This window comes from Pygocentrus nattereri, chromosome 27, assembly GCF_015220715.1.
Source record: "Pygocentrus nattereri isolate fPygNat1 chromosome 27, fPygNat1.pri, whole genome shotgun sequence".
Classification (NCBI taxonomy): domain Eukaryota; kingdom Metazoa; phylum Chordata; class Actinopteri; order Characiformes; family Serrasalmidae; genus Pygocentrus; species Pygocentrus nattereri.
Window position 1 is genome coordinate 3,860,116 of NC_051237.1, and position 24,074 is coordinate 3,884,189.

A 24,074-nucleotide genomic window follows, 5' to 3' on the forward strand; every position below is an offset into this window, starting at 1 on the left:
CGAATGATTGCAAAAACACTCAGCTGGCCAAGAACTGCAAAGCCAAGCGACTGATGACTTCTGGACTCCTAAAAATGGAAAGAGACTAAAACTCCTACACAGTTCACCTGATATGGATGTATCAAACATATACTTGCACCAAAACTAACAGTCTACATGTGAACTTTGTAGTCAATGGCTTGTTTATTACCCAGCATGTGGAGTCAAGTAATAAAAACTGCATCGCTCTCAAAAAACTTATAGCGCGCGCTGTATGTGTATTTTTCATACTTTTGTTCTGCCTGACATTTGAATATCTTTATTTATTAACTAGAGCATGTAGAATCCACGCTGAACAATTTGACCTCACTCTGAATCGTTTTCATTTGCATCTGAAAGAAAGGTTTACAGAGTTCAAGATGAAAAAAGGTCTCCTTGCAATTTTCCTTTGGTTTCTGCCTGGAGGCATGTGTTCGGTGCTTTTCCTTGGTCTGCCAGAGATACCCTTGCTGCCCTCACCACACAGATCTCTTTGAACACTTGAACTCTTTAATAAGCACTTATGAGCCTGATAGATTAAAAGAGCAGTGCATAATAGCATTACTAAAGCAAGGGCATTATGCAAAATACAATTGGTTTAAAAAAAGGCAAACAAACAGCTGGAGAGTGGCCATGGAGAAGACAAGGTCTTGGTAACAGAGCTCTTTCTCTCTCTCTTTCCGAAGCATCTCCTGAGTCGTGGTCTGACCACTGTGGACCCAGCTTGGCTTCTCTGCCTTTTCATGCCCTAGGCACTGCGTATGGAATATGGTGCGGTTCTCTTCTCTGCTGGCAGGAGGAATAGAGTACTCTAGGTTTGAGCCTGCTCTCAGCCTGCTTGTGTAACTGAGTTGTCCCTGGCCTGTACACGTCCAGTAGGTTGAAGGATGGAGGCTGGAGAACATTGCCATTAGATTCTCTTGGAAGATACACTTGGAACTTGACTATGAAAGGACACATTTTAGAACTAGTTTAAAGTTATCAGGCAGTTCCACAAGTGCTCAAACACACATAGAGGCAAAGCCATGTTGGATTATATAAACTATTTGTATATGTGCATTGCACAACAGCAGCTAATCTTCCAGTCTGCGTGTGTATTTATAGGACGTGAAAGACAGCAGAACAAATCTGTAGATTAAACTTTATTTTTGAGTCACAGTTATTTAATGAAATATACACGACTTGTGTGGATGCGTATGTCAGTCTGTGTGCATGTGTGGAACAGGGAGTGAGAGAGAGAGAGAGAGAGTGAGAGAGAGAGAGAGAGAGAGAGAGAGAGAGAGAGAGAGAGAGAGAGAACACGCACTTTAAGCCTGATAGTTGACTGACAGTTTCATCAGATGAATCTGCTTTAAGGTTTTTCCTGAGGAGCACAGCTAAATATCATGTCTAAAAAGGGAGGAGGCCACAGTTGACATTTTCATTTCCATGCTAGTCTATGGACACTTACATAACTGTACTTGCAGCTATATTTGCTTTTAGTGGTCTGACTACAGGCCTACAGCAGTCTAGGTTTTGTCTTGTTCTCCCCTTAGGAAGTTGAAGTTACAACTCTTATTGATGAGACAGATGTTAATGAGTTATTGTGACAGATATAGTTCAGTAATATAACAGTGTCATGTTATATGCCATAGTAATTGAGGCAAAACAAAAGTTTATAGGACGTCTATTGGCTGTCACTAGATAATCATGAACTAATGGGGTATTTATATTTAACATTACTTTGTAAGACATGTCCCAATCCGTACTTGATCATAGTTTTCAAATGACAGTTTTCAACCCCTAATATGAAGTGATCTCAACATGTCAAAGTGTAGTTCTCATTTTCAGTTTCCCTTTGTCTGATCTCACTTGCATCATTTTATGTTTGCAGTGTTTGTTTTGTCTTATGTTGAATTCACACCTATGTTTCTTATCCCCTGTTCGAGTGTTTATTTTGAGAGTTTGTGGATTAATATCTCCTATTCTAGTGTACAGGAATGTTTAATGTGGTAATATATGGATTTATGTCTCCTATTATAGTGAATGGGAGTGTTTGATGAGGTTGTTTATGGCCTAATATCCTATAATTTAGCATAGTGTTTATTAGTTTTTATGCACTGATATCTCATTTTCTACAGTGTACAGGAATGTTTATTGAGGTTGTCAATGGACTAATACATCCAATTCTAGTGTAAAAGACTGTTTATTGTGGTAGTTTGTGGAGTAATACATCATATTCTTGAGTGTGAAAGTTTATTGAGGTCGATCATGGACTGAAATCTCCTATTCGAGTGTATAGGAATCTTTATTGGGGTTGTTAGAGGATTAATATTTCCTTTTATAAAGTATAAAATTGTGGACTAATATATCCTATTTTCATGTGCATGAGTGTTTTTAGGGTCATTTATGGTCTAAAATCCACTATTCTCATATATGAATGTTTATTGAGGTTGTTTATGTACTAGTATCTTGTATTCTAGTCTACAGACCTGTTTATTGAGGTTGTTTATGGACAAATATCTCCTGTTGGAGTAAATTAAAATGTTTAACAAAGTTGATTGTTGATTAATATATCCTGTTCTAGAGTATAGTAGTGTTTATTAAGGACATCTATAGATTAAATATATGCTATTCTAGTGTATGGGAGTGTTTGTCGGGGTTGATTATGGACTAATATCTCCTTTTCTAGTGTATAGAAGTGTTTATTAAACTTGCTTATGGACTATTATAGCCTATTCAGGTGTGCATTAGTGTTTATTAAAGAGATGTATGGACTAATATCTCCTTTTGTAGTGTTTAAAACATGATGTCATTTATGTATTATGGGGGCAGTCGTGGGCTGGAGGTTAGGGAACCAGCCTCGTGACCGGAAGGTCGCCGGTTCGATCCCCAGAGCCGACAGCACATGACTGAGGTGTCCTTGAGCAAGACACCTGACCCCCAACTGCTCCCCGGGCGCTGCAGATTGGGCTGCCCACCGCTCTGGGCAAGTGTGCTCACTGCCCCCTAGTGTGTGTGTGCTCACTAGAGTGTATGTGGTGTTTCACTTCACAGATGGGTTAAATGCGGAGGTGAAATTTCCCCGTTGTGGGACTAATAAGGGTCACTTAATCTTAATGTACTAATATATCCCATTCTAGTGCATAAGAATGCTTAATGAGGTTGCTTGTGGATCAATATGTTATATTCAAGTGTATAGTGTTTATTTTGGGAGTTTATTGATTAATATCTCTTATTCTAGTGTATAGAATCTAATGATAGCTCAGCCAGGTTGCACTGAAGTCCCTGTAGGTACTGAAAAAGAAGGTTTAGTATAGAATAAGCCTGAGATTTTAAAGGCTTAATGATTAATAACTCAAAGTACCTGATAAAATACGTAGCTCATAATGAGTTTTGTTTTTGATGAGTAATGTTTTGTTTTAAAAAAATAGCATTACTATAAAGTGTTACTCATGACTACATATATCTGTCATGACATATGACCTAGTTATATCAATGTTATATAGCAGGGTTAAAGTATAAAGTTATCAACTGTTACAATTGCCGTTTCCTCTGGGCAGACACCTCAAGTAGAGAAAAAAAAGAACACAAATGAGAAAAAAGCAGTGAAGAGTAGCTATACTTTGTCTCTGATATGTCCTCAGTCTTATCTGTCATCTACAGTATACTGAGCGCAGTCATTTCTCCAGCATAATTGGTATAATTAGAATTTTTTACTGATCAATCTACAGTCTGAAATCAGGCACTCAGCTCACATTCATGGGGTTTCTAGACAAAAGTCTGACTGATAGCAGGGCAGATAAGCACAAATGAGAAAATAAATCCAGAGTACGAGCATACAGTGGAGCGGTTTGATATTGTGAAATTTAAAAATGATTGTAAAATCATTTTTAAAAGGACACCAAAGGGGTCCTTATTTCAAGATAATTTTGTTCACACTGAACATGTACAGCATCAGTACTGACAAATATGAAAAAGTCTTTAGAGACTTCTTGTACTAAAGCCTGTACATTAATTTCTGTGTCACATTTTCATATTTAGTTTATTTTCAGATTTCAATGCAACTACTTCTTCATAAGGCTGGAAGCACTAATCTTCAAGCTTATTGCTGTCATGTCAAAAACTCATATCTTTTTGAAAATGCCATCTTTCATTCACATTGCATGAATTTTTCATGATGAGTGGACATGAACTAATGCAAACGGACCAAAAGAATAAACAAATAAAATGAAAAAATATTGTTACATTGCCATACTTTAATGTGCAAAAGTTAGAGACCCTTTTTCATTTATTTAATTTTACTTTCATTTATTTAATATTAATACGTAGGGAGTTTCCAAGTAGTGCAACTGTTTAATCCTCAGGGATGCCACACCCGTCCATAGACAGGAGTCTAGCAGAGCATATGTAGTCTCGCTCGCTGTGGCTCGGTACCATGGGCCTTTTTTTTTACCCCCATCACTCAATGTGATGCTAGCCAAGGTAGGCATTTGTTAACAGATGTAACAGAATTGCCAGTTAGCGTTTTTCTCCAAGCAGCTGTCTAGTGATGCTGCGTTAGCAGCAGCTTGAAAAGATACTGTGTCTAAGAGGAAGTATTAGCATTTGCCCTCCCAGTTTGGTAGCACTGTGTGATAGGAGACGTAGCTTGTGGGTGGGAATTGATAGACTAAATTGGATGGACAAACAAAACTACATTATTATTATTAAAACTTATTATTACAGCTAAACAAATCTTGTAGCTAGATCTAGTGACCGGAGGGTTACTAGCTTAAATCCTGAGTGATGCATTAAGGAAAGTTCTGCAGTGCAGGTTTTAATCTTTGGTGCAGGGGTGCAGAACTCCGGTACTGCAGGTCTGGTGTCCAGCACAGTTTGCTGGCTTGCCTGCTTAAACACACTTGATTATAGTCATCTGTTAATTGATTTCTGCTCAACCAGGCCTCCATAAATAATGCATTTCACTATATTTCAAACTAAAGAAAAAGTCTGTGTAATTCTGCAGTTTTCCCAACACATTTAGTACCTTGTGCTGTTTTTCATTGTTCCAAAAGTTCTGCAGCAGTTAGTAAGGTATTATGCCAACAGAAGAGGAGAGATAATTGGCAGTCCCACTAAAAGCAGCTGTTTATCTGTAGTAATGCCTCTGAGTTATGAGTAATGCACAACACATGAATATAATTTGAACACGGTCTATGCACCGTCGAGAAGCCCTGGCTCCAGCCAAGCGATTCCGACATGGTTGCGGTCCCCAAATCTGACTTTCATACGAGCAGTGCAGTGTTACCCTCGTTAGACTCCACGGGGGCTGACAGAAGCCAGCTGGCAGAGGTCGAGTCATTGCTTCCTCCATACCATATGAGGAGAAGCTTCACTGGCCAAGTGCACAGAGCTTGTGTTAAACATGGACTGCAGTCTCAGTGAAAAACCTCCCACATACTCATCCACTTCTCTGCATGGGTCAATTATACATGTCCAGTGAGTGCTGCTAGCTGAATGCTTCCATATTACTGACCCACAAAGCAGAACAGTAACCTTTTGACCATAAATGATGTGGTCAGAAATAGCCAAAGCTATGAGAAACACTGTTTTATTTTGTTTTTCGTAAATAAAGTCAATTCATGTGTTTTAAACAGACTAATTGTGTTTGTTAATGGATGAATTAAGTATGCGAGTGCGGGGCAGAGATAAATTTGTTCACTTTTATCATCACTTGCCTTTAATGTTTACTTAAAAACACAGATTCCCTATTCAGTCTTTGCTGGCATGTCTATAAAAGCATATTCAGGCATATTTAAAGGCACTTTCACATGTTAAATTCATATGTGTATTCATAGCAGAGCGACTGACTGAAAAACAAGAAATTACACGCATGCATAAGCATGGTTCTCTTGGTATGTCATATGATTAATCATTGAATAGTTATGTGAAATATTCTCTAATTATTTTTTTTTTTTTAGGAATTCACTTTCATTTCCCATGAAACTGTGTGTAAGAGCGATTAAATCATGCAAATATGTGAGGTTGTTTATGTTTCAATCTATGTTGCCTCCAGTGACCATAGACTGCCTGTTTATTTGAGGAATAATCATCACACGCTACAGGCATCGGTGGCAATATTACCCAGAAAAAATTCCATTTATGCAATTCATTAATTGCTGTCCAGTTATGCACAGTGCTGAGCATTTCTCAAATTGAAGACCACAGGGTGCTCTCAGTGGAATCTGTGCTTCATGATATGCAAATAAATGTGCAGGAGTCACATGATCTAGCCAATCAGTGCAGCACAACTAAAGGATGATAAATGTACACAGAGGCCCAGTCTAACAACCCACCATCCCCATATACATGAACACACTGGTCAACCCATACAACTACCGGTGCACTTGTTAATTAGGTGAGCAACAAAGATGAACTTTGTCTAAAGAGAATAGAACAACAACCAAATATTCAAAGGACCAGACATGATCACATAACAAGAAAGGGGAATGTAGGGTATGAGGGTGGTAACTTACCAAATGTGAAATTCTAGATCAACCCAATGCCTTACAAAGGTGGTGCTCAACGTATGGGGTGATGGTGTACTTACCAACATTGTCTGAGGGACTACAAGACTTACATTAGCTGTTATGTAAAAAAGTTATGTAAAAGTTATGTAAATGTGTCACAAGTGCAAAGAACCCATTAAATTAGCTAAAAATAAACATTGCTTACAACATTACAAGGAAAAACAATTCCATTAACTAATGATAGCATTTCACTTGCTAGCTTGTTTTGCTTGTATTATCCGGATCAGATGTGCTCAAGCAGTGCTAGAAGTGAAGTCTAGATAAGTAGGAGCAGGGCTCGTACCCACTGGACTAAAGGAATATGGGGGTGGATTTTAGAGGTGGCATACCCTTTTTAGTAGTGCAATACAGCACCAAAAGCTTGGGGAGTCCTCAGATGTGTACCCTTTTTACAAGATAACATCTGGCCCTGTAAGACAACTGTTTGTATTTGTATCTATTTAAGGAATTGAATCTTTACTTGGATTTGAAGAGGAAAAGGCAGAAGTTCTTGGTTAGCCAGCTAACTAGTCTTAGTCCGATATAACCCAAGATTTTCTGTTTAAAACCAGTGGATGTTAAGTGACACTTTTTTAATCCCACAAACGGGGAAATTCCACCTCCGCATTTAACCCATCCATGCAGTGAAACACCACATACACACACACTAGGGGACAGTGAGAACACTTGCCCGGAGCAGTGGGCAGCCCTATCCATGGTGCCTGGGGAGCAATTGGGGGTTAGGTGTCTTGCTCAAGGATACCTCAGTCATGGACTGTCGGCACTGGGGATCGAACCTGGCAACCTTCCAGTCACAGGGCCAGTTCCCTAACCTCCAGCCCACGACTGCCCCAGGAGACATCACCATGGCAACTTACTCTGCATGCCTAACCGGCTTCAGGGCGGTTGACATTTGAAATTTTGGCTCATAAACAGCTTTTGGACCAATCTGACCAATCACAGGACAGTATCAGATCAATCAGGGGACAGTTTTTTGGGGGGGTAACAGGTCATACCACTTAGATATCAAGAATATAAAACGATTATTACTCCAAAAAGCACTGACATAGTGGCAGCGGTGCTAGTGTTGCATTTTAACATTACTAATGCTTTACTTTCTACTTGTTTACATTGTGCAATTTCTTTTTCCTTCTTTCATAAGCTTCTTTTATAAGCTGCTCAACTCTTCCTCATGTTTTACACAATTGGCCATTTGTTATAAATGTTATGCTTTAATGTTCACGTGAATGAGGATTAATCATAGCTTCAGCATCTAAACCTGGGTTAACAGAGAAACCTGTTAACCGCTGACATAAATTGAGTTGTCATGGAATTTTTATTGGGTTTTGTGGATCTGAACCCTGTGTTGTTTGCTTGTAAGGTTGCTTTTTTATTGTGACAGTGATGAGATGTGGTACATGTACTGTACACAGTATATATAATGCCAGGCCTGCAAGGAAATGATAGCAAGCTATTTTAAATATAATATGATACTAAACCTGTATATAAAAACAAAGTTTTCACCAAACTAGCAACTTTTCTTTGTTTTATGTATCTGGTGTAAAAATTTGGTTGGTCAATTATGACATCGGTGAATAAATGAAAAGCTGCTGTTTCCTTTCAATGAAATGTGACACATAATATGGAGCTATGCTATCTATATACTTTGTGAAGTTCAGTCCAGTTGGTCTAGAACTATGAAATATTTTAGCAAATTTAGCAGTCATGTTTAGGTCTTTATTTTAAGTTTTGGAGGACAGACATCAGGTTAGTGGATAAAATGGCAGTAAACAGATTTCAGGGTGAATCTTAAGGTTGTTAGGATTTGCCTGTCCTGGCTCCGCATTCAGCTGTTTCCTCTCCCAACAGGTCTATGTTTCACCCTGTCTCCTCCATAGTTTCTAAGGTCAAGCAAAGACATGGTGGGAGTGGAAGTACTTACAACACGCCTTTCCAGTCTGTGTTTCGCAAATGCATTATTTACTCCAAACCACCAAATTTACTCCACTGTAAAGAGAATACACACTGGGGACAATTTGTTAAAATAAAAATAAACAGTGGCCATTCTACCTCATTTAGTTCGGTATTCATATCTGTTTAGAATGCATTACCTCTTTATTCCTATTGCATCTGTATTTTATCTGTGGTGTTTCTAAACATAACACCTGATGATATTCATACAGCAGCACAGACTCTACTCCTCCCTTCTGGTGCTGAGCGTAATAGCAATGCGTTCCTATGGGACTTTCTCTGTCTCCCAGGCAGAGCTGCATTTAGGAGTAAATATCAGCCTTGCCCTGCAGCCCTGTGCAGAGGAGCTGCCCTGTCGTGCACTAAACCCCTTGCAGAACGAGCACCCACCCAGAGGTGCGGGCCCTCCACAAATAGAGTCACGACTAGACCAGCGCCCTGCAGCATCGACTTTCTGCCTGAGCGGAATCCACAACCACACCAGAAGCCACAAAGCTGCTACTGCTTGCAAAACCAGCTTCCTCAGAGTACAGAATATTCCCTTTTAATCTCTGAGCTGTGAAGGTTGCTCGTTTTGTAGTGAGGTGATCAGCGCTGCTTGTAGGCTATGATTACTCTGTACTGAAACTCTGCAGTGTGGTTGTAGTAGAATGTTCTTATTTGCATTGTCTCCTTTGTTACCTTTCAGAATCTCAAGGCTGCATTTCTAGAGATGATCATGCATCATTAACATCAAAAGCAATATTCAGCTAAGCTAAGGGCTAAGGAGTGGAGTAGAGGTTGCTTTGACAGAGAGAGTTCAGTAAAGAAGGCAACATATTGATGAAGAGAAGAGCCTTGAAACTTTGTAACTTTGCCCTTGTCTTCAGATTGTCAGACAGATCTTGCTTTGTTGGAGGCTTTTCACAAACCTAATGCATCTTTTCAGAGCTATTAATGCATCATATACTGTATAACAACATACAGATTTTTAGCATCTATGCCCTCAGTGCCCCAAATATAAATGCATTTATACACCGCTTAGAAATGCTCCACACGTTTTATCCCTGGATTTGGAGGCCACATTAATATTCATTCTGCCCAGTGTAATGTCCACATCTTCACATATTTTGAAAAGCATTATTTTTTGATGGTGCTTGGCCAACGCTGTTATGTTTAATGCGCCAGATATTATTTTACTTAGGGGCTACATGACACCCGCAGTGCTCAAAAGTAGCTGTTTAAATCATTAATGTATTATGGAGATTGTAGTTTACCATATTCAAAAATATATAATTTTAGCTATTTTCTAATATATATTATAATAGTCCAGTTGAACAATAGCAAGCTAGAAAACATTCCCCTAACCCCCAATTTTACTTCAAAAACATTCTAATCCAAATGCATACCTGCAAATCTCCAACATACCACCCAATAGATCTGATTCTAAGTTAATTAATGTTCTGAAAGATAGAGAATGTTAGAAAATTAAGAAAACTTGAATACTAAGTTCAGTTCATCTGACAATATTTATATATATTGATATTACAATGCCTTTGAGAAAGATTACAGATACACTGAAGATCCCAAGCTCTTTCCAAAATCAAGGGGAAAAAGTGTATAAAGTTGAGGAAAGAGTACCTGCCATGCTGTGACCATCCAAAAGAGAACATGCAACAAAACTGGCCGAGTATCAGGTGTGTAAAGTCATGCGCTCCATAAACAGAAGACCTGGTAACACTACAGTACACAATAAGCATTGACTAATATTAAGTAATGCATTTGCCATCATAAACAACACATGATGTACTATATCAGTAATAATTAGCTAATTTTACTAAACAAGTAACAACTGCTGTAACGGGGAGCGAGGAGGCAGACGCACATGCTGAGATTTATTAAGGGCAAATCCAAAATCAGGGTTGGGACAGTCCAGGGTCATAGAGGCAACACAGATAGATCAGGGGGCAGACATGACATAAACCAGAATACAGCAGAACAGAACAAACAGAACCTCCAACACAGCATATAACAAACAACAAAGATCAGCACAAAGACCAGCAAACACAAGGGGCAAACACAGGGCTTAAGTACACATGGAAACTGAGGGACAGGTGGAAAACAGGTGGAGACAATCAGGGGCGGAGTCACAAAATGAGGGGGCTAAACCAAAACAAACGCACATGGACAGGACTGGGAGGGGCCAATCGTGACAACTGCATTCTTTAATGTTTTCATATGAACTGTTGACATTATATGCTAACATATGTTAGCATTAACTAACATACTTGTTAACATTCAAAACATATGAAATACAACCTCAATCATGGTTAGCTAATATTACATAAATAACAACTGCATTCATTCACACTCTTTGGCTTTCCTTCTTCTTTTCGCATTTCTCTGCTTCACTTAATGACTTTGACTTTTTTTTCTCTCAACATCCAGAAAACCACAGAAAAGAATCTCCTGTCCGTAAAGTAGTTTATCACCTAAATAAGCTTCTTCCTACCAGTCTGTCTTTAGGCACTTGTATTATCATGTAACATGCAATAATCTATTATACCTATGACCAGGAGGTGGACTGCATTGAAATGACTGAAAATATGTGCTACAATTACATACAATTGCTGTTTACAAAATGCATATATATACTTTGGAATCGTTTACTGAATATCAACATATATAGTATATGTAGTTCCTTGGCTCATGGGGGCCCTAGGTGACTACCTATTACTTTGTCTAGTGCAAAGACCACCCCTGCGTTCAGAACCAATAATGTAAGCCTACATAACCATTGATAAAGTCTTATACAACATTTATCGGACTGTTTTGGCCAGTTTTGATGTTATTTCATTTCAGCCAGTATTTTCACAACTCCTGTTTGGTAGAATAAGTCTATATGACGTATGTCAGTTGTCATGAAAGGCTTATGTAGTTATCATGCAGCATTATGAATGTCACCCTTCAGTAAAGTGTGGCCAAAGACTGAAAAGCATAGGAAAGTGTGCCTCTATAAATTGCTTCTACCAGAGATAACAGTAACATTTCCCATGTAAAAATACAGCAACTGAATGACATATTACTCATGAGACAAAGTAAAAAAAAAATAAAATAGATGCAGAATGTTAAAATCACGCCTGGGTCATTCCTCTCCCTCCCTCAGACTGCCTACTTTCATGCTCATACAGTCCATTTCAACACTATATTTGCCCCAGAAGTCATTTAGATTCTTGTTGTTCAGCATACATAAAGTATTATATTAGCATAGCCATGTTTCAGTTGTAATAATTCTGCTATATTGTGTAGATTAATGGAAAAGCTTCCCTAAAATGACTGAATTTTAATTACTGGAATCAGAATCAGAATCAGAAGAAGTTTTATTGCCATTGTCAATGAACAGGATTCACAGACTAGGAATTTGCTTCGGCATGAAGGTGCAACATAAAAACAAGTAGTAATAGGCATGCAAAATTAAGTCCACATAAATAAATACTCTATGCAAATATAAAATATAGGTAGAATGAATAAAAATAAAATAGCGGCTTCGCCAGGTCCAGGTGAATCTCATCTATGGTGAGGACAGACGGATGTAGTTCAGTGTGGGTAGAAGTGCATAAAGCATCAGCTCTGCTCTTCACAAAGCCTCCACTCACAAGTCAAAATTTACATACAAGTTAGAGACATAACTATCCTGTACATATTCACATGGACTTTCGCTATTAGAATAAAACATGCACATGCCTGCTGCACTGGTACTTGTACTCCCTGATATCTTTATAGTAATATTCAATCTGGCTACAAGCAGGGGCGTCGCCTGGGGTGGGCTTCCGGGGCTTCAGCCCCGAATGATTATCCAGTAGCCCCGAACCTTTTCGCTCAGCTGTACTATTAATGAGGAGGCCAATGCTGCTGTGAGAATAGGAAATCTCTTAACGCCAATCATAGTGCCGCTTCAAGGATAAAGTTCCGCCTTTCAGGAGAATCAGCCAATCAGCTTGCTGGTTTTGCGGGCGCGGAGGAGAGCCCACCCCCACCCCCGTGGGGGAGCGCACATGTGCTCTAGCCATTTTTGGCCGCAGGTTGCAGGAAGCTGACGGTGAAAGAAAATGGATATACGGCGTTTTTTCAAGGAGAAAGGTAACGGTAGTTAACTATGTAAACTGTGATGACATTGTTTGTGGAGCTCTGATAGCTGGTTAAAAACACACGTCTCCCAATCAAAACACACAGATCAAACCCACTGTGTGCTTAATAAAATGCAGCTTGTCACTAGTCAGCTTCGGAATTAGTTAGCTAACCTAGTTAGTTAACCTATCTAGCTAGTTAACCTAGATAGCTTAGGTAGTGAAGGTTTGAGAAAAAAAAACTTATATAGCTAGTTATGTTACAGCTAGTTATAGTTATAGTTAGTATGTTCAACATGCCCTGATGTACCTGATAAGCTAATAACTATTTCATTTTCAAATTGTGTTTAATAATTTGGGATTGTAGGACTGTAAGCTATAATGAATGAAAATCCATTTAGCTAACTAGCAGTTAACTAGTTAGCTAGAAGGTGGACGTTGTGGATAGCCAGAATTTAGTACAATACTTTATGATGGTAGTTTAAAGCAGTTTCTTAACCCTGGTCACTGCCCTAAAATTGTGTGTTTTCCACTGGAGCCAACTGATCAGCTAATAAACAATCCTTTATTGAGTTTACACAGCACAGCATATCACCACTTACTTTATCAAGTGCTTTTAAAAGAAAACTTTAGAATATGCATAAATGAATGAATGTTGCAAAAAATAATTTACTTTTAATAGTTGAGGGTTAGGGTTTGTTAGAGTTTGTTCAAATCTCAAGTATTGTGGTGTAATTTATTTCCTAATACCACAGACAAGAAAGGGAGTACAGAAGAGATGAGAGCAGCAGAATGAACTATTGAGAAGAAAACAAGTGAAGGGAGGAGAACAAAGAGAACTTGAGAGGAGAGAACTGGAGAGGAGAACAGACAACAGGAGAGGAGAGCAGAGCAGAGGACAGGAGAACAGAGACCTGGAGAGGAGAGGAGAGAACAGGAGAGGAGAGGAGAGGAGAACAGACAACAGGAAAGGAGAGCAGAGGAGAAGAGAACAGACAACAGGAGAGGAGAGCAGAGAACAGGAGAGGAAAGAGGAGAGAACAGGACAGGAGAACAGAGTAGGAGTGGAGAGGAGAGGAGATGGGAGAAGACAATACAAGCGGTATGGAAAACAATGCCTAATAAACACATTATTAATAAAATACACATGTTTTTAGTATGAAGACTAGCAAAATAATGCCAGATGTAGTTTGTTTTAGCACAGTCTTTTGTATTTAAAATCTTGTTTCCAGCTTTATTTTAAGCATGCTTTCCTGAATTACTATTTAACAGGGTAGAAGAGAGGGTGGAGAGACCTGAAATGAACTGAACTGATCAGGACTGGACTGATCTAAAGAAAGAACAGGTTAGGAGAAGAAAGACTGTGCAAAAACATACAGGATAGATAATAAGTCATTCTTAAAGAGTGTTAATTGTGTAGACCCCTTAGCACTAATAATTATTAATATTTCTTTCAATAATTTGTTTCAATGTGTCATAGGTAAAAGAACAATTTAGAAACAAGTGAATTGTTTACATTATTACAGTTGCATGAAATCCATTGTTTACATACTGTTTTGCATACTTTATTGAGGAATGGATTTACTGATGGAATATACCTGGTCCATGTCCTTTAGTAAAAGCTCACTATCTTTAGGTCACCAACAGTCATTCTGCAGAATTTGTGCACCCTTTGTTAAATTTTAAATCTGTTGAATAAAAAAATATAACTCCATATTATAGTGTGAAACATTATATATCAGGGTACGTATTGTTAAAAAAAAAAAAATTATATATATATATATATATATATATATATATATATATATATATATATATATATATATATATATATATATATAATTAATTGGGCAGAGCCCCGGATCTTTACATACCCAGGCAACGCCCCTGGCTACAAGTACTTGTCAATGCGACAAGCAGAAAGTTGGGATAGATACTGAAAAATTTGTAGTTAGCTTGTTTGTAGCTACTTTCCCAAAATTTGGAGAAGCTGCAGTTTAGCTACTTTTCCAATAAAAGTAGATGCTACTTTTTAGCTACTCTTTGAAAAGTAATGCAGTATGTTTTAGCGCGACTATCATAATGTTTGTGAACTTCCACCTGACGCACCAAACAAGCCCAACTGACAGTGTGAACAACACACTGCATTTAATCTTGTGCCAGAAAGAAACACACAATGGAAAAGCTGCAAATATACAAAAAGATCACCAAAAAGTGCAGCCAACAATCAAACTTACACAACCAAAGAAGTGATGTCCATCAAAAAATAAGAATAAGTAAAGGCAAAGTCAATCTGTGGCATCTCTGCCCCCCAGGCCCCAACGATGACGGCCGCGAGAGCCGGCAGGAAGGCGGGGCCCAAACAGCCACCGGCGATGAACCTCGGCGAGTGTGGAGGAGGCAGAGCGCAAAGCCTGAGAGTGACGGAGGAGGAGGACGCTGCTACCGTTAACGAAAGGCACCAGAGGGAGGAGTGAATACTGAACTCCTCCGCCCAGAAACCTGCCCCCTGTTACACAGCTAGCTGCCAGTTGGGGGCAGTAACGGAGAGGCAGATTGGCGAGCTCTTGTTCCCTCTTGAATCGGGTGCTCACGCTGCCAGCCAGATCAGCATCAGCTCTCATTAAGCGCAGCTTGAGCTCCTGAGCTGAGCAGTACAATCTGGCACCTCAGGCATAATCTAAGGTGGAACGGGACAATCTGAAGAAGAAGCAGGAGAATGAGGAGTGACTTCAGCCACGGAAAAAGTCGAATATTGAGAAACATTTTACAAGAAATGGGACTTCAGCCCAGATTGCCTCGGCTACATTTCATAAACCTGTAGCCGCTACAGCCATTAGCTACATTTCATAAACCTGTAGCCGCTACAGCCGTTAGCTACATTTCATAAACCTGTAGCCGCTACAGCCGTTAGCTACATTTCATAAACCTGTAGCCGCTACAGCCGTTAGCTACATTTCATAAACCTGTAGCCGCTACAGCCGTTAGCTACATTTCATAAACCTGTAGCCGCTACAGCCGTTAGCTACATTTCATAAACCTGTAGCCGCTACAGCCGTTAGCTACATTTCATAAACCTGTAGCCGCTACAGCCGTTAGCTACATTTCATAAACCTGTAGCCGCTACAGCCGTTAGCTACATTTCACAAACCTGTAGCCGCTACAGCCGTTAGCTACATTTCATAAACCTGTAGCCGCTACAGCCGTTAGCTACATTTCACAAACCTGTAGCCGCTACAGCCGTTAGCTACATTTCACAAACCTGTAGCCGCTACAGCCGTTAGCTACATTTCATAAACCTGTAGCCGCTACAGCCGTTAGCTACATTTCATAAACCTGTAGCCGCTACAGCCGTTAGCTACATTTCACAAACCTGTAGCCGCTACAGCCGTTAGCTACATTTCATAAACCTGTAGCCGCTACAGCCGTTAGCTACATTTCATAAACCTGTAGCCGCTACAGCCGTTAGCTACATTTCATAAACCTGTAGCCGCTACAGCCGTTAGCTACATTTCACAAACCTGTAGCCGCTACAGCCGTTAGCTACATTTCACAAACCTGTAGCCGCTACAGCCGTTAGCTACATTTCACAAACCTGTAGCCGCTACAGCCGTTAGCTACATTTCATAAACCTGTAGCCGCTACAGCCGTTAGCTACATTTCATAAACCTGTAGCCGCTACAGCCGTTAGCTACATTTCACAAACCTGTAGCCGCTACAGCCGTTAGCTACATTTCATAAACCTGTAGCCGCTACAGCCGTTAGCTACATTTCACAAACCTGTAGCCGCTACAGCCGTTAGCTACATTTCACAAACCTGTAGCCGCTACAGCCGTTAGCTACATTTCACAAACCTGTAGCCGCTACAGCCGTTAGCTACATTTCATAAACCTGTAGCCGCTACAGCCGTTAGCTACATTTCACAAACCTGTAGCCGCTACAGCCGTTAGCTACATTTCATAAACCTGTAGCCGCTACAGCCGTTAGCTACATTTCATAAACCTGTAGCCGCTACAGCCGTTAGCTACATTTCACAAACCTGTAGCCGCTACAGCCGTTAGCTACATTTCACAAACCTGTAGCCGCTACAGCCGTTAGCTACATTTCATAAACCTGTAGCCGCTACAGCCGTTAGCTACATTTCACAAACCTGTAGCCGCTACAGCCGTTAGCTACATTTCACAAACCTGTAGCCGCTACAGCCGTTAGCTACATTTCATAAACCTGTAGCCGCTACAGCCGTTAGCTACATTTCATAAACCTGTAGCCGCTACAGCCGTTAGCTACATTTCATAAACCTGTAGCCGCTACAGCCGTTAGCTACATTTCACAAACCTGTAGCCGCTACAGCCGTTAGCTACATTTCACAAACCTGTAGCCGCTACAGCCGTTAGCTACATTTCATAAACCTGTAGCCGCTACAGCCGTTAGCTACATTTCATAAACCTGTAGCCGCTACAGCCGTTAGCTACATTTCACAAACTTGTAGCTGCTACAGCCGTTAGCTACAAAAATTGTAGCTAACTATAAAAAGTAGCATGTTACTAAGGTACTCCCCCATCCCTGCTGGTGTGTGTGTGTGTGTGTGTGTGTGTGTGTGTGTGTGTTTCATTCTGCTTGATTTCCTTACACATTTATGAATAAATGAATGATTCTGTTGACATTGCACCATTACTGTTAACATCAAAGGGACAACTAACCATTAATGACGTGTTGAATTTAACACATAATGGCCAGAGCTGCAGTGCTGCAGTGTTTGGGTTTCTGAGGGTTTGTTCTGGTCAGAAGAACGTTGTGTGGTTCTTGGAGGACGTCCTCTTATGTCTCCCAGTTGTTTCTATTGAAAGGTGAAGTTTTGGAGTTTACTCTGGTGTTTTCCAACCCTGCTCCTGGAGAAACTGAACAATATAATGGAAAAGCAGGCTGCCCAGCGCTGACTACTTATAATGGAAGTGTTAAAGAAGTGAAGGCACAAAATTAATCCACTGGTCCTCCAACAGTCCTTAGAGCCTCTACCCAGGGGCTGGTCACAGCGTCACTAACATTGGTGCTGGTAGATCCACAAGCTCTCCTGGTCGGTAGAGAATCACTTCCACACTAAAATCCCTTTAGACAGAATTCTGCTTGGCCTGGTTAGTGAGTGTTAAAATGTCACTAGAAGTGGTTTCTACAGCTCCAGAACCACTAGAATTGAGAAATTTTCATCACGTCTTTGAGACACGCCATTTCAAAAAGTCCCTCCCTACGTCCAACCCACAGCCTTTGATCATCAGGAAGCCCCAGAGACGGTAAAAATATACATTCCAACAAGACTGCATTTTCATTTTGGCAGAGCTGTAGCGCCACGATGAGGAAAAGCAAATGGAAAATTGTTTTACCTATTTTAAATGTGTCAGTCAGGCCATTTAGGCAATTCATGTTTATTTACATAGCACTTTTTACAACAATGTTGTCACAAAGCAGCTTTACAGAAGTTTGAAAACATACAGTTACAAAATATATCCCTCAGTGAGCAAGCCAGAGGCGACAGTGGCAAGGAAAAACTCCCTCAGTCTGGAGGAAGAAACGTTGGGAGGAACCAAGACTCACAAGGGGAGACCCATCCTCCTCTGGTCAATCAGTGTTTACAATTTAATAAGGTAAATATTAAATAAAAGCTAAGAGGATCTCTGTTTGAAGTCTGGATGGTAAAACCTTAGAAACTGCAGACTCTGACTGAGGCAGTCTCTAGAGGCAGTCTCTGACTGAGGCCCTGGCCCTAACCCTAACCCTAAGCCTAGAGTCTTTATGAAAAGTGGGAGTGAGCTGAAACGGTCCCATCCTATCTAAATGCTGGTACATCTGGATGGCACAGTGATGTAACTGAGGGTGTTGCAGTTGGCACAAATGAACAGCAGAGTGGGTTGGTGATGGTGAGGAGGAGGCCCTGATGGTCAGTCTTCCAACAGCATTCAGCAGGATGGGAGGGCAGTCATTATCTCAGGAAGAATAAAGAGACAAAATTAGTTCTGCTCAGGAGTATGACTGCAGAAAATATTTTCTTTCTCCCAGAGTGTGGCTGGTGACCGTGGCAGATCTAATTATAACAGCATAAACTAAAAGGAGAGAACCAGAAGGTGACATGGAAATGAGTGTACCCTGAGACACTGGGACCCCACTCCACTGTCAACAAACCTGTGTGATCGCGTGAAGTGGTGGGTCAACATCTCAGTTTACCATAAGCCTCTGTGTCCATGAACCCCTGGATCTCCTGCCTTTGTCTAAAGGGGAAGGCTAATTATTATCAAAAGCTAAACTAAACAAGTATGTTTAGTTTGTGAAATGTCAAAAACACGTTGCTTTTCCACATCAACAACATTTTCCAGCCATTATACAGAGAAATGCAAATGGAAAAAATTGCATTTGAATTTGTATGTTAGTAATGCATATTCACAACTGTAAATATTAGGGGTCGAGCAATTATCGGCCTAACTGATCAGAGCTGATATACATTATTTTTCTGATTATCAGATTATTCATACAGTTTTTATTCTGAATCTGGGTTTTCTTCTTTACCTCCATATACTGAAAAGGCAAACTCCGCTCCTAATGTGTGCCTCGTCAATGCGGTCATTGACGTTAATTGTGTAGGTAAAATGTATTTGTATAAATTTCTGGATTAAACGTTTTTGAGCCCTTTTTTGAGCTTCATCATATTTCCAAATATCAATGACTGCTGAAGTCATTGTGAGATATTCAACTAATTTAATCTGTTTATCTAGAATATACTGCCAGATTTTTAACTGTTGTGTTCTTTCAGTGTTATTGTCTTTTTTGTGTCATTGTTTTTTCTCGCGCCCTGTGATTGACTGGCGACCTGTTCAGTGTGTGTGTATGTGTGTGTTTTTCTTGCTGTCAAATGTCATGGCGTTGTCCTTTTTTGTCACTGCTGTTTGCTTGTTTGCTTGTCTGGGGTCACATGGTGAAGTGTTTTGTTGCTGTTGTGATCTCCTCTTAACTGCCCCTCACAACCTGAAACATAAGCCAAGATTTGCTTAATCCATAATTTTCACTACACTGTCTATTTATTTGTCACTAGATATTTTAGGCTTACTGCTTCTTCTCCTAGCCTCCCTGGCTAACCTCATCCTAGGCTTAGACGGTGCGCTGGAACCACTCATGCTGCCTGATCTGCTCTAAACTGGGCCTCCTGGATTGGTCGTGCTGGAGGCACCATTCAATCAGATTACAGCATTCTGTGCAGAGTGAGGAGACTGGATGTGAGAGAGAAGCTTAACCTCAACATTTCAGAAGGACTACCGGTGAAAGGGTGGGATGTAACAACAACATGAAAACTACACTATTTTAAACATACATGTTTAAGGACATTTATCCGTACCATACTGCAAACTCTTCAGCTTTTACCCTGCATATTCCCCTCTAACTATAGGTTAAGTTTTCAGTTTCTGTTCCTCTGTACTCAGTTACTAGATATGCCTCATCTACCTGGATGCTTCCATTTATCTTACCCTGAGATAGGCCACGTCTGGATTTCAGACGCCCTTGAACGATGTCCATTTTATCAAAAAAGGCAAAGTATCCACAAACCATCCTGAACAGCAGGACACCAAGTGACCAAACTGTAGCAGGATCAGCGTGATACCTGTGCTCCAGATAAAACTCAGGAGGGCAGTACAGGAATGTGCCTGAGAATATAAAGTAAAGAAAGAAGCACAGGTGAGCACAAAAATCCATTTTACAACTTGTGCTGAAACACACAATTCTCCATGGGACTGTTTGGTAACTCAATCACTCTCTCACTTTTACCAGGCTAGAGATTCTCAATAAGGGGGAGCTATTAGCATTTCTATTTACCTTTAATTTGAGTGTACCCCATTCTCTTGATCTTTTCACCACACCCAAAGTCAATCAATTGACCTCTGGGGTGTCTGTGTTGATCAGAAGGTTTGCCAGTTTAATGTCCCGCAGGCTGCACTGGCTCGCTGCCTCCACGGCCTGGAGCATTATGGTTCGGGCCGTCTTTTCATCAGCGTAACCTGCTAAGGTGGCCAGAAAGCTCCTCAAGTCCACACAAGGGTCAGGGCGCTCCAGGACCAGGATGTACTGGTCTGGCTCATCAAACCACTCGATGAGCCGGATGATGTTCTTGCAGACAGGTGGCTGGTTCACCATTTGCATCAGAGCCACTTCTGCAGGCACGGCCCTTGAGTCAACAGGCTGCAGTAAAGTAGAGTTTGATGGTGAGGTGAAGAACATGGGGAGAAACTCATGGGGCTGTTTGTGACCATCACATGTTACTATAAGTAGGTAGACTTACACTTCTGAGATTTTCGGTACTGGTTTCCTGTTTTGACACAACTTTGATGGCCACCTACACATAAAGAAAAAAGATATTGATATTTCTAGCAATGAAAAGAGAGGAGGAGAAATAATGACTGTTAAAATTAAATTTGAGGAGTGAGCAGAACCTGTAGGCCATCGGAAATGCGTCTTCCCTTGAAGACAGACCCAAAGCCTCCTTCGTCCAATTTTTCTCCAATCACATAGTTGGAGGCAAAGGCATCTATGGAAAATAAAATAATGCTACAAATGAAGGACAGACATCTTTAGATAATGTATCAGGAGTGTACAAATCAACATTACTGGCTATAAAGGATGCAGTGGAATCTACTTTGTGTCAACTTAATCTAGACTCTCTTAGAACGAAGTGAAATGAAATATTTACAGTTTACAGTTGTAAGACCAGTGAATGGGCCTGGCTCGGGGGCTGTCCTTTCTCCCCGAGACTTTCCTTTGTGTGGGTTCCCTGCCCCCTTCTTTCCTGGATTGTTAGAGTTGGGATTGTTGTGTGTTCTCTTTGCAACATTCTGGCTGCATCCCTCCTCATTTCTCTTTCCTTGTGGAGCATCTGAGCACAGAATGATCATTTGAATATTTAATGTTCTGGTCACTTTACCTACCTTTTCTACTCCCCTGCCAACACTTTTGGCTGCATTTTAAGTCTATTTGTCCAATCATATTTCCTCAATGACAGCATTTAGATTTACAATACGGAGGCAGGTGGACTGACCAGGCTTAGTCGTTCTCCTGGGCTGGTTCACTGCTCGCTTCATCCTCTTCCCTGCCGGAGCTTCCATGTTGAGAACCTCACTTGTTCCCTCAGGGAACAGTCCAGAATTCCTCCTCCACTCTCTTTCTCTTTCTCTTTCCTCATGGAGCATCTGAGCACAGAATGATCATTTGAGTATTGAACGTTCTTTCATAAAACATGGGCTGAATATATCTGGTGTAATCTTTTATTTGGCTACTATGGAATAATATTTAAATGTGCTCGTATTGTTCTGGTGACAAAAAAAAAACCTGACAAACTGACAAAGTGCTATCCCAAATAAATAAACAAACAAATTAATAAACAAACCCAAATAAGAATGTATGGAACCTCTACCTGCTGCGTGCTGCTCCATCATCTCCTAAGTATGAAATTTCTTCTTCTAAACTTGATTACAACGTACACAACTCAGACGTGTGATAGTTGTTTGTCTCTCATCAAACTGATCAGAAATGACCAAATTCTGAGTGCATGAGGTTTTTAACATCACTCAGCCATTGAGACATCATAATAAAGGTGTTCTACTTGGACACGTTGCCATGGTGCTGTTTGTGCACACACACACACACGCACACACACACATACGCACACACACACACACACATATATATGGCAGTTATACGCAAAGGTTTGGGCACACCTGGTGAAGTCCATGTTTTGTTCATTTTCTACATGAAATAACTGAACAGATCATCTACAGAACACACCTGTACAATTTAATACACTATTTTTGTTTATTTGCTACCAATTTTTACTTTGGTTCAGATAAAAGGAACTGAAGTACAAGTATAAACATGCCCTAAAAAGCTCATATAGAACGTCTAAAACTTTTTTCATTCAGAAATAAATTGTCTTAGCATGATATTCAGTGCAGGCGTACACATCAAATTACTGAATATAACAAACAGAAAAAAAATCTGCAAATCATGTTTACGTTACTCACAGCATGGAAATCGCTTAGTTACTCGACATTACAACTGCAGGTTTTAGAGTCGGAAGCCACCCCATCAGATGAGCTAAAGCTAAAGCTAACACTGGAGCTAGTCAATGTTAGGAGTTCTTGTAATTTTTTTTTTTACACAAGATTTTTAAAAACACTTTAATTAAACAGTAGAAAGAACATCGTGTGTTGGAGTGTGTTAATATTTATCTTTACACAAACAGATGATGCTGAAGTTGGCTGCTTATTTGTCAGCTTCTTCCAGTCCACCTTTAATCAACACAATAGCAATGTTCAAATTTTACAGGTTAATATACAAAAGATTCATAAAACCAAACTGTGTAAAACTGACAGAGTGATTGCATGTTGGGCTCCTTTGCTGGAGATCTGGATCTAAACAACCAGATTGTCTGCATTGTTCTTTCAGAATTTCCCCAATTTTTTCCTTGTTCACTCAACTTTTGTAATTCTTAGTTACACTGACATTTTTTGTTAACACCAAATAATTTGTTGTGCTAACATGAGAACATTGGTTGTACTAAGAAGTAAAATTAGTCTTGACTAAAGCTCTTTGAGTTATATGAATATTTTCCTTTTTTAAACAAAGAATATGTAGATTATGTAACCATTACATTCTCCTTCACTAAACAAAACCTTCTGAAGTTACCTAAACCTACTCATTGGAAATCGGTACTAAGGCATGTAAGTTGTGTCACTAAACTTTAAGAAGACAGTGAATGTCCAGGTCTACAGTTAAACTGTGAATGTGTAAAGAAATCGTAGAGGTAGTACAACACAGGTGAACACAGCTGAACAATCAATGATCTGCCACAGTTCTAAGAAAATAAGACTATACATACACCTTGTAGATGTAAAGTCAGAGACGATAGCTCATCTGCTGCTGCACAGTTTGTGTTGGTCATCTTCTAGTCTTTCATCAGTGGTTACAGAAAGCTGCCCACAGGACACATCTGGCTGGTGGACTATTCTCAGTCTAGCAGTGACACTGAGGTGTTTAAAAACTCCCAGGACCCCCCACAGGACCACCACCGAGCAGGTCTTATTATTATTTAATTCTCAGCAATGCAGTGAAAACTGGCATAATAGTATGTGTGGTACTGGTACTAGTGTATGAGTATCACTGCTGAATGAGAATACCAAAAAAAAAAAAAAGCCAAAAGTTTCCTGTGGGCAGTGTCCTGTGACCACTGATGAAGGACTAGAGGATCACCAACACAAACTGAGCAGCTGCAGATGAGCTGTCATCTTTGGCTTTGCATCTACAAAGTGAACCAACAAGGTAGGAGTGTCTAACAGAGTGGAGACTGAGTGGAAAACTCCAACATCACTGCTGTGTACAATACAACACCCAAATAACACCTGCTCTGTGGTGGTCCTGT

General features: G+C 40.1%; 1 pseudogene; it reads right to left on the reverse strand.

Annotated features, from left to right (window-relative positions):
- Window positions 1-19,759: 19,759 nt before the first annotated feature.
- Window positions 19,760-21,846, reverse strand: LOC119262586 (annotated as a pseudogene).
- Window positions 21,847-24,074: the final 2,228 nt, after the last annotated feature.